Source organism: Sinocyclocheilus anshuiensis, unplaced genomic scaffold, assembly GCF_001515605.1.
Source record: "Sinocyclocheilus anshuiensis isolate Anshui unplaced genomic scaffold, SAMN03320099.WGS_v1.1 scaffold1176, whole genome shotgun sequence".
NCBI classification, from domain to species: domain Eukaryota; kingdom Metazoa; phylum Chordata; class Actinopteri; order Cypriniformes; family Cyprinidae; genus Sinocyclocheilus; species Sinocyclocheilus anshuiensis.
This window is the reverse complement of record NW_015548248.1, coordinates 38,544-47,862: the sequence shown is the minus strand read 5'-3', so window position 1 is coordinate 47,862 and position 9,319 is coordinate 38,544. Positions and strand designations below refer to the sequence as shown.

At 31.5% G+C, this 9,319-nt stretch overlaps 1 pseudogene; it reads left to right on the top strand.

Moving 5' to 3' along the window:
- LOC107655285 (uncharacterized) overlaps positions 1-9,319 on the top strand; it is a 97,046-nt pseudogene that overhangs the window by 50,466 nt on the left and 37,261 nt on the right.

The following is a 9,319-nucleotide window of genomic DNA, read 5'->3' as shown; positions in this document are numbered from 1 at the left end:
CGTGAGTGAGTGAGTGAGTGAGTGAGTGAGTGAGTGAGCGAGTGAGTGTGTGTGTGAGTGTGTGTCGGCGTTACTGGTGTGCTTTAGTGCTTATTAGTGTTTGTAAAGAGCTGAGTGAGATATTGAGTCTCAGACCTGCTTTCACAGGCATTAATGATCCGCTTCAGACGTAATGAAACGAAACTGAACTTAATGAATTAGAAACTGGAAAACCAGAGTCAGCAGGATTTCCTGAGGCAGTGTTTCTGTACTGGTTTTGCTTCAGGACTCAGATTTTACATCGAAAAATACATTACAAAACCCATAACCTGCATTTAATGTTGGCAGGATCACGTGAAAATAAATTAGTGTCTTTTTAATATCACAATAATAAATAACTATAATAAAATCACTTAAGTAATTGTTGAACAAAAAAAAAATACAATGAAACAAATAAAAATCCAACAAAATTTGCATAAATTATTTCAGTTTATTTTACGAAAAAAAACTAGTTTTTGACTAACATATAGTTTTGGGATATACAAAAGATTTTTGCTAAATTTCAGTCAAAATATTTGAGAATTAAGAATATTTATATAATTATTTTTCATTGATTTCACAGCTTTAAAATTGCATTGTAGTGCATTGTATTTTATGTTTTTAAAGCACATTTTTGTTCATGCTTTATATCTTTTAAGTGTATTTCACAAATAATAAACTAGTATTTGACTGACAAATTATATTATAGGATAAATTCAATATTTTAGTAAATTTCGATTAAAATATTTGAGAATGGAGAATATTTTTTGGATTATTTCATAATTTTGTTCATGCTTTATATCTATTAAGTGTATTTCACAAAAATAAACTAGTATTTGACCAACAGATTATATTTTTAGGATATACTCAATATTTTTGTTAAATGTCAGTTAAAATATTTCAGAATGGAGAATGTTTTTATGATATATTGCATTGTTTTGTTTTTGCTTTAAATCTGTTTTTTAAGTTTATAAACTATTTGACTAACAAATAATATTTTTTCCTCAGCTTTCACAAATATTTGCTCAATATTTTTAAGTGCATGTTTAGAGTGTAGTTTTGTTCATGTTTTACATCTGTTATTAAAGTTCATTTCACGAAAATAAACTAGTATTTGAAGAACAAATTATATTTTTAGGATATACTTAATATTTTTGTTAAATTTAAATCTAAATATTTGAGAATGGAGAATATTTTAATGGTATGGTTCATTTTGTTCATGCTTTACATCTAATATTTAAGTTCATTTTATGAAAAAAAAAAAGATGTTTTTAGGATATATTTAATATTTTTGTTAAATTTCAATCTAAATATTTGAGAATGGAGAATATTTTAATGGTATATTTCATTTAGTTCATGCTTTACATCTAGTATTTAAGTTCATTTTATGAAAAAAAAAATTATGTGTTTAGAATATATTTAATATTTTTGTTTAATTTCCATCAAAATATTTGACACCTTTTTTTTAGCTTTAGTTATTTTACTTCAAGTTAAACTAAATGAAAAACAGAAATGTTGCCTTGGCAATTATAGCTGAAAGAAAATATGTTTTTTGTCTATTTTATTTCAGTTAATGTTTGTTTTGTTTCAAGTAACCGAAACCACCATTTTATCTGAAAAGCAAAAACAGAAGTTATTTTACAAAAATCAGCAAACTGCAACAAAGCAGCAACAAAACTCATCTCCAATTCAAGCTTATTATAGTTTTGCATTTTTAAATTCGTTTTATTTTAATATCGTTTTCAAATTTGCAATACACTTTAGTTTCGTTTTTATTAGTATCACTAATAATTTTGTTAGTTTTAGTTTAGTTTAGTTTTTATTTTTTGAACACATTTCTATTTAGTTTTTATGTAGTTTAGTTTCAGTTTTAGTTTTAGTTTTAAATTAATTAAAGTTTAGCAGAATTAACAGATCACTTCCAGAGCACAGGCCAAAAAAGGCTTAGGCTAATTTAACTTTAGTGATGCAAACGTCTAGCGACACCAAATTAAAGCATGCTGAGATTGATTAGATGGTAAAAGTATACAAATACACGTCAAAATGAAGCAGTCATGCCTTTTTAAATCTACACAAGTTGCGCTTGCATTATATTTAAAACGCACTACTGAATGATACATGTGTGTTGTGATTTTTAATTTGAAAATAAATGTACCTAATTTCTTTATATTATGTCTTTTATCTTATTTAACCATAATCATGATACCATAACTGTTGTGTCTTGCTCACTTTCCCGCGAACAAAAGCGCATGAATCATAAGTGGAACTTATGAAATGCAATAATATTGCCTTAACAACATTCGATTTGCAGCGTTTTTAAGATTTATTTTTAATGCTTCTGTAAAGGACTAACGGCCACACACTGCAGAGTTTAAGGAGAGACAATGGCATTTAACATTAAAGGCATAATTAAATATGTTCTGTTCTTTTATGAAGAATTATAAGCGTGTAGTTTATGCACATTTGTTCAAAACAGAATAAGCGAAAAGACCGAATAAATTGTACCGAACAATGATATGATGCTATCAAATAGCAACCAGCGTAGAGTGAGAGGCGCGCACTCTTTATAATGCAGCACACACGTCAGCAGTGTGGAAGCATTGAAACTGTTGGAGAAAGACGCAAATATCATTACAAGCACCAACAGCGAAAGACTGTTTAGGAGTGCATCGCATGTCTTCGAGGAGAAGAGGAAGGGGTGATTGTTGCTGGTTACTGTATGATGATTGAAATCGCGAAATGGCCTTAAACAATTAGTAAATAAACTGCAGAACGTTATGTTTTCTAATACACGCACGCATTGCATGTATTCTGACAGCGCTGCACGAACTCGCAGCAGATCTGCTTGTTAACAGGTTCAAAGTCCAAAGCGCGAGGAAAATCTGCGCTGATACACTGTCACTCGTCAGTTGCTCAGTCACATTGTTATGATTTTTTACAAGGCATGTGACAATGCGATATGTACGACGTATTCGTAATGAGACTCATTTATAAATCTGTTGTCAACAAAAAGAAGCATTGAGGTCTTCCTGCACGTTTCCAGTAAAAATAAAAGTTGAGAAAAAGCAAGAACTCTTATCAACATTCATAAATGTTAGTATTGTAATTTTATTGTTGTTCTGTAAAATAAAATAAATAGTAAGACGATAATAATCATTACAACAGCTCTGTTAATACATTTATTATAACATACACACACAGTGTTCAAATTGGGATCTGTAATATTTTCTAATGTTTTAAAAGAAGTCTCTTCTGCTCAGCAAGGCTGCTTTTAATTGTACAGTAAAAATACATGCCTGATTCAAGAGGGGGGTCTGATGGCCAAAAAATATTATTTTACTAACTTATTAATTTTAGGTTAAATTGTGCTTTGTTGCTATAGTGTCTGCTAGAATGTTAAAAATGTTTAGTGTTAAATATTTTTAAATTGTTGTTTTGTAATTGATTTTTTTTTTCTTTGAAAAGCAAGACAAAACGGTAAAAAGCACATTTTGGCTTTTTAATTTATGCAATGGTGAAAAAAAAATTGGCAAAATACATGGGGGGAAAAAACTCCATGTTTGGTATTTGGCCTTGTGTTTAATTTTGTTCGGTTTCGGCTTCGGCCAAGAATTTTCATTTCGGTGCATCCCTAGGCAAAAGTTTTTATTGTTTACAGCAAGGATGCGCGTTCTTTGTTCTGTTGCACTGCTTGTCTATTTCTCTTCAAAACACCAACTTAAAATGCCTATTTTGGTTTGATTGCTTGTGTTACATGAGAAAATAAATAATTTTGCCTTACTGATGCAGTAGCCTATTTAATGCGGGCACGGTTCAGGTCGCGGTCTTTATGTCAAACGGGTCGGGTACAGAATTAAATTGGTGCTGGCTGCTGTCGGATAACGGGTCGGGTGTTCTGTTAGGCCTATGTACTGCGGATGCATGTTTACCTGACAGGACCCATGCAGGACTCTGCTTTTTGCGTCTCTCCGTCAGATAACCTTAAAAGCAGCTCATGGATATTTGGACGTGATGTTCTGAAGGAAAGTTGTGTGAAGCTTCTGGGGAATCTTGTCATTCGTAACACGTGGAGACGTGCTGCGGGGCCGTAATGTATTCAATTAGCTGCGATTGAACGGCCCCCTCGTGCTGCATTTGCTCTCCGGCAGAGCGCCGGCCGTAACCCCATTACATAATTGAAGCCTGGTTTCTGATCTGGAGCGCCGGACGGCTTCACAGATTCATTTTAGTATGGTTTACAGAGAGCCTTTCATAGCCATGACATGATGAACTCTCTCAAAATGACTTTGAAACGTTTGCCAGACGACCTTTATTTACGTCTGAGGTCAAGTTGGCCTTTCTGACAATCTTAATAGAGTGTCTAAAGGAAAAAAACTGCTTTATGACAAAATGTCAAATTTTTTAATGAAATATACATGCAGCTGTATTAAATTTGAATTATATATATATATATATATATATATAAATACAGTTCTTTTAATTTAGTAAATGTAGTATTTGCAGAACATTTGAAAATCTAATAATAATCTTCTTGTATATACAGCTGTATTGAATTAGAATACAGCTTATTAAAATACTTAGTTTAATTGAGTTAATTTAGAATTTATATAGTATGTGTCAGTCTGATAATATTTTACTTGTATATGCAGCTGTATAATAATATATTTTTTTAAATATACTTTAGTGATTTTACTATTTGTGTAGTATTTGACAATATTCTAATGGTGTATTGAATTAGAATAAATTATATATATATATATATATATATATATATATATATAAATACAGTTCTTTTAATTTAGTAAATGTAGTATTTGCAGAACATTTGAAAATCTAATAATAATCTTCTTGTATATACAGCTGTATTGAATTAGAATACAGCTTATTAGAATACTTAGTTTAATTGAGTTAATTTAGAATTTATATAGTATGTGTCAGTCTGATAATATTTTACTTGTATATGCAGCTGTATAATAATATATTTTTTTAAATATACTTTAGTGATTTTACTATTTGTGTAGTATTTGACAATATTCTAATGGTGTATTGAATTAGAATAATTATTTAAATTCTTAATTTAATTTAGTAAACTTCAGATTTGAAGATCTTATAATATTCTGCATGTACGTGCAGCTGTAATGAATAATGTTTTTTTTCAATCTTAGTTCATTTAATTTAGTAATTTTTCTCTATAGTATTTGAAGATCTAATAATATTTACTCCTATATGCAGTTGTATTAATTTATTAATTTAATTTGATTTATTAATTTTAGAATCTGTGTACTATTTGGAAATCTACTAATATTCTGCTTGTATATGCAACTATATTTAATTTTTTTAAGTTAATTTATTTAGTAAATTTAGTATTTGTTTCATATTTGAAAGAAATCAGTGCTGCTACCTCTGGTCTTAATTGTGCATGACAATTAAAATTGTAATAAATTATTATTATTATTATTATTATTGTCCTTTAAAAATCTCTTTTACAGAAGTGACCTGGCCAAGATGCAGCATTACATTATCAGAAGAAAAACACAGTATCAAAACACAATTAAAAACATTTACAAACTGATTCTTATTTTAACAGCTCATTTATCAAAAATCTAAAAGTGTTCGTTTTATATTAAATATTGATAAATATTAGAATATCAAATATATTAAATTATATTCAATATCGATAAATAGTACATTTTTATACAAAATTTAATACAACTTTTTTATACAATTTTATATAATAAGTGATATTAAATAAGTGATATTATAAATTGTAATAATATAAATGTATATAAATCCAAATAAGTTAAATGCAAATTGTAAGTGCATCTGATTTTCTGCACTAGTGTTGTCACAGTACCACAATTTCAGTATTCGGTACCAATACCAGTGAAAATCCACGGTTCTCGGTACCAAAGCAAAAAAACAAAAACATGCTAATTAAAAAATGTAACTAGACTTTCATTTAATCCAAACTGTGTACATATTTAATTTTAAAGGGCTTTTGAAAACCTGGAGTTATTCAGCCAAGAATAATTACTAAGTTAGCTATAAAAAATAAAATAAATAAATAAATAAAAAAGCCCAGAACTGCTTTTCTGACTGATATGACACAAACAGCGCATCTGCGCACCTTTCGGATCGCGCATCAAGAACCGGGTACCGTAACGTTTTCATTTTTTTAGTACCGACTTGGTACCGAAGTACCGGGTCTTCTGACAACACTATTCTACAGTAATAAACATAATGCTACAGATGCTGGCAATAGATACACTCCTATTGAACCTGTAATAGTTCTTTCAAGGGTTTAATTGTGCAAAGTCAATCATTCAAGTCCCATTTCATGAATTTGGTTTGTTTGTCTTTTGATGCAGTATATCTTCATCTTCAGTAATGAATAATTACTCTAGAAATATGTAGGGTGATATCAGGTAAATTGGGCCACTTTTTGGTTACTGGCTTGGGACACTAACAAAAAACCCATGTATGACATTTAACTGTGTTCTTATGATTAATAAGGACTGTTTGTAATATTTTTGTGTTGAATTGATGTAATAAAATATCATTGTTCATGCCCTACAGGTTTTGAAACATTAGCTGCTCCACATTTTTTGAGATAGCAGTGTTCAGGTAAAATGGGCCGGCTGATCAGCAAAAATGGGCCAGTCAAACTGTAAAGTGAAATAGAGACATTTCTGATAAAACATATTTAATTTTATAATGTAACAGTGTAACATTGCTATTACATTACATTAGAACATCAATTTCAATCAATTTCATCAATAAAACAAATGTCATTAAAAATGTAACAATAACAAGTAGTGTTCACAGAGGCCATCAAGACATGGGTTATGAATCATTATTTCTAAATGTGCATTTGTTTTTTATTGATTTATCAACCTTATTATTGAGTGTCAGGCCACTCAGCTTGCTTTTTTTCTGGCCTGGTCTCAAAATGAGGCATTGCCCCTCCCCCTTAGAAATCATTTGCTAAATATCAAGTACTGTTATGGCAACAGTTTGAAATTCTTTGCAGTCATTGGCTGTTAACTTTTAAAGAGATAAGACACTCAAACCTTAAATGGCCCATTTTACCTGATGGCCCAATTTGCCTGATATCACCCTATATTACATCCCTTACATTCCCAACATTTTCCATGTTTTTCCATTAAAGGGGTCATATGATGCGATTTCAAGTTTTCCTTTCGGACTTTGTAGAAAACGAAGCGTTTGAGAGAGGCGGGGCATAGAGGAAGTACAATAATGTACAGTATTTGAAAAATAATGTGTTTTTTGAACATTAAAGCATGTCAACATATTCTGTTACACCAAATAATGATCTTTAAAAAAGCATCATATGACCCCTTTAAAGCCTGGCAGAGTCCATGAATGTTTTGATAACGTCCGTCTCTGTTCTTTAACACACTGCATGGAAGTTTCTTTTCTTTAGACTGGCCTGTTTGCAGACCAGCGGCCACTGAATCTCCAGCTGTGTTTCATTTGCATTCACAGTTTTCCTACAGTGTCACGCTCCGCACAGGAGGGATTTTCCAGGTGTTTCTTTAATCACGAGTGATTCAGGAGATGCAGGAATGACAGGAAACACTTCCGTGAGCAAAGGATTTCTCTAAAAATGCTTTTATTTCATTCAGTTTGAAGTAACTAACAGACAACTGGTTAGGCTTTTTGTTGTTTTGTTCTGTTAGTGTTATTTGTTTTATAGTTTTTATTTTGTATAGTTTGTCTTAAATTTTTCACTAATTTGCTTTTATTTCCATTTTAGTTTTGTTATTTTAGTATGAAAATGGGAAATGTTGCCTTGGCAATTAGCTGATTTTTTTTCTTCAGTTAACGTTTATGTATTTATTTTTATGTTTTTAGTTAACTATAATAATGCTGATTCTGATATGCAACACCCACTTTTTACAATGATGAATAAATGTCTTACACTACATTTTTCCGCATCTTAGCGCTCCAATTTAAGAGTAAATCAATATGCAAGACTGTGTTACAGTGATTTTACCATGTTTAAGAATTACAATAATTCTTAGTACATTCATTAACTGTAGACTGATTCACGGTTGCCTAGCAACACTGCACACATGCAATACAGAAATGACATTAAGGTTATTTTGATGGTCACATGTGCACGTCAACTATTCCTCAGTGGCTTCAAATTTATATAATGATGAAAGATGAATTCTGGATCATGTGATTGTTTTTATTTTTTGCATATGTTTATTTATGTGCATAGCAATATTGTTTATTGTGTTCTGTCCTGTCTATAGACTGTGGAGATGCATTCAAGTAATTGTACTTCATACATGGTGCATATGGCAATAAACGACTTTGACGTTTGATTTGAGTCCATCGAGATCGAAATAAACAGAGAAGTTCGTCAAATGAGATGATATAGTTCTTCTGGTGGCGTATGGAGTTCGTAAAGACTCCGGTTCATGTTCATTGTCTGCTGTCGCTGTCTGATGGAAATAAAGGTCTCGTCCATCAGCCGGTCGCGCTCGTTTGAATGGGATTTCTAATTGCCCGAGTGGTTGTTGCTGCAGTCGCTTCCTCGGCGTAACTCATCCGTCTTCATGCTTGTAACGACACTGCTGTCCTCTCCCAGTACACTGACAGAGGAATTGTCCACTTGTAGATGTGAAGCAAAGCTGTGCAAACTTTAAAAAGTGTAAATGTTTCATTCCTCATGCATTTCGTGCTTATATATGAAATTAATAATTAGCATACTGGTTGAACAGTCTTGCGAAGTTGTTGGTAGTGACTTTGTTGTTGTTTTACTGTAAGATGGTCATAATTTTATAGTATGTGGGGAAATATTTAGTCCTAAATAAACAGTTTTAGCCTGAGCTGAACACGTTTACTGTAATACAGACACACACACACACTGAATGCAGTGTTTTCATGCCAGACACTGATGGTGTCTGAAAGTGTTTCTCAGAGAGGTTTTGTGTGTATGTGTGTGTGTGTCTATTCTCAGGATTTTATTTCTTTCTCTCTGCTGAGATGTGAAATGGGTTTGTTTAGACATCACAGATCCACTGTAGAATTCAAATGGAGGTTGATTTCATGATGTTTAGCGGCTGATGCCAGTAGAAGTCCAGCCAGCGGTGAGAGTGTGTGTGTGTGTGTGTGTGTGTGTGTGTGTGTGTGTGTGTGTGTGTGTGTGTGTTTCCACTGCAAAAACATTGAACACATAAAAAAATGATTGATAGTTTTTTCAGATCTGCTTAGATGATGAAGATGATGTTCACTCACAAGGGTGAGAAATTAATTCTTTTATTCATCA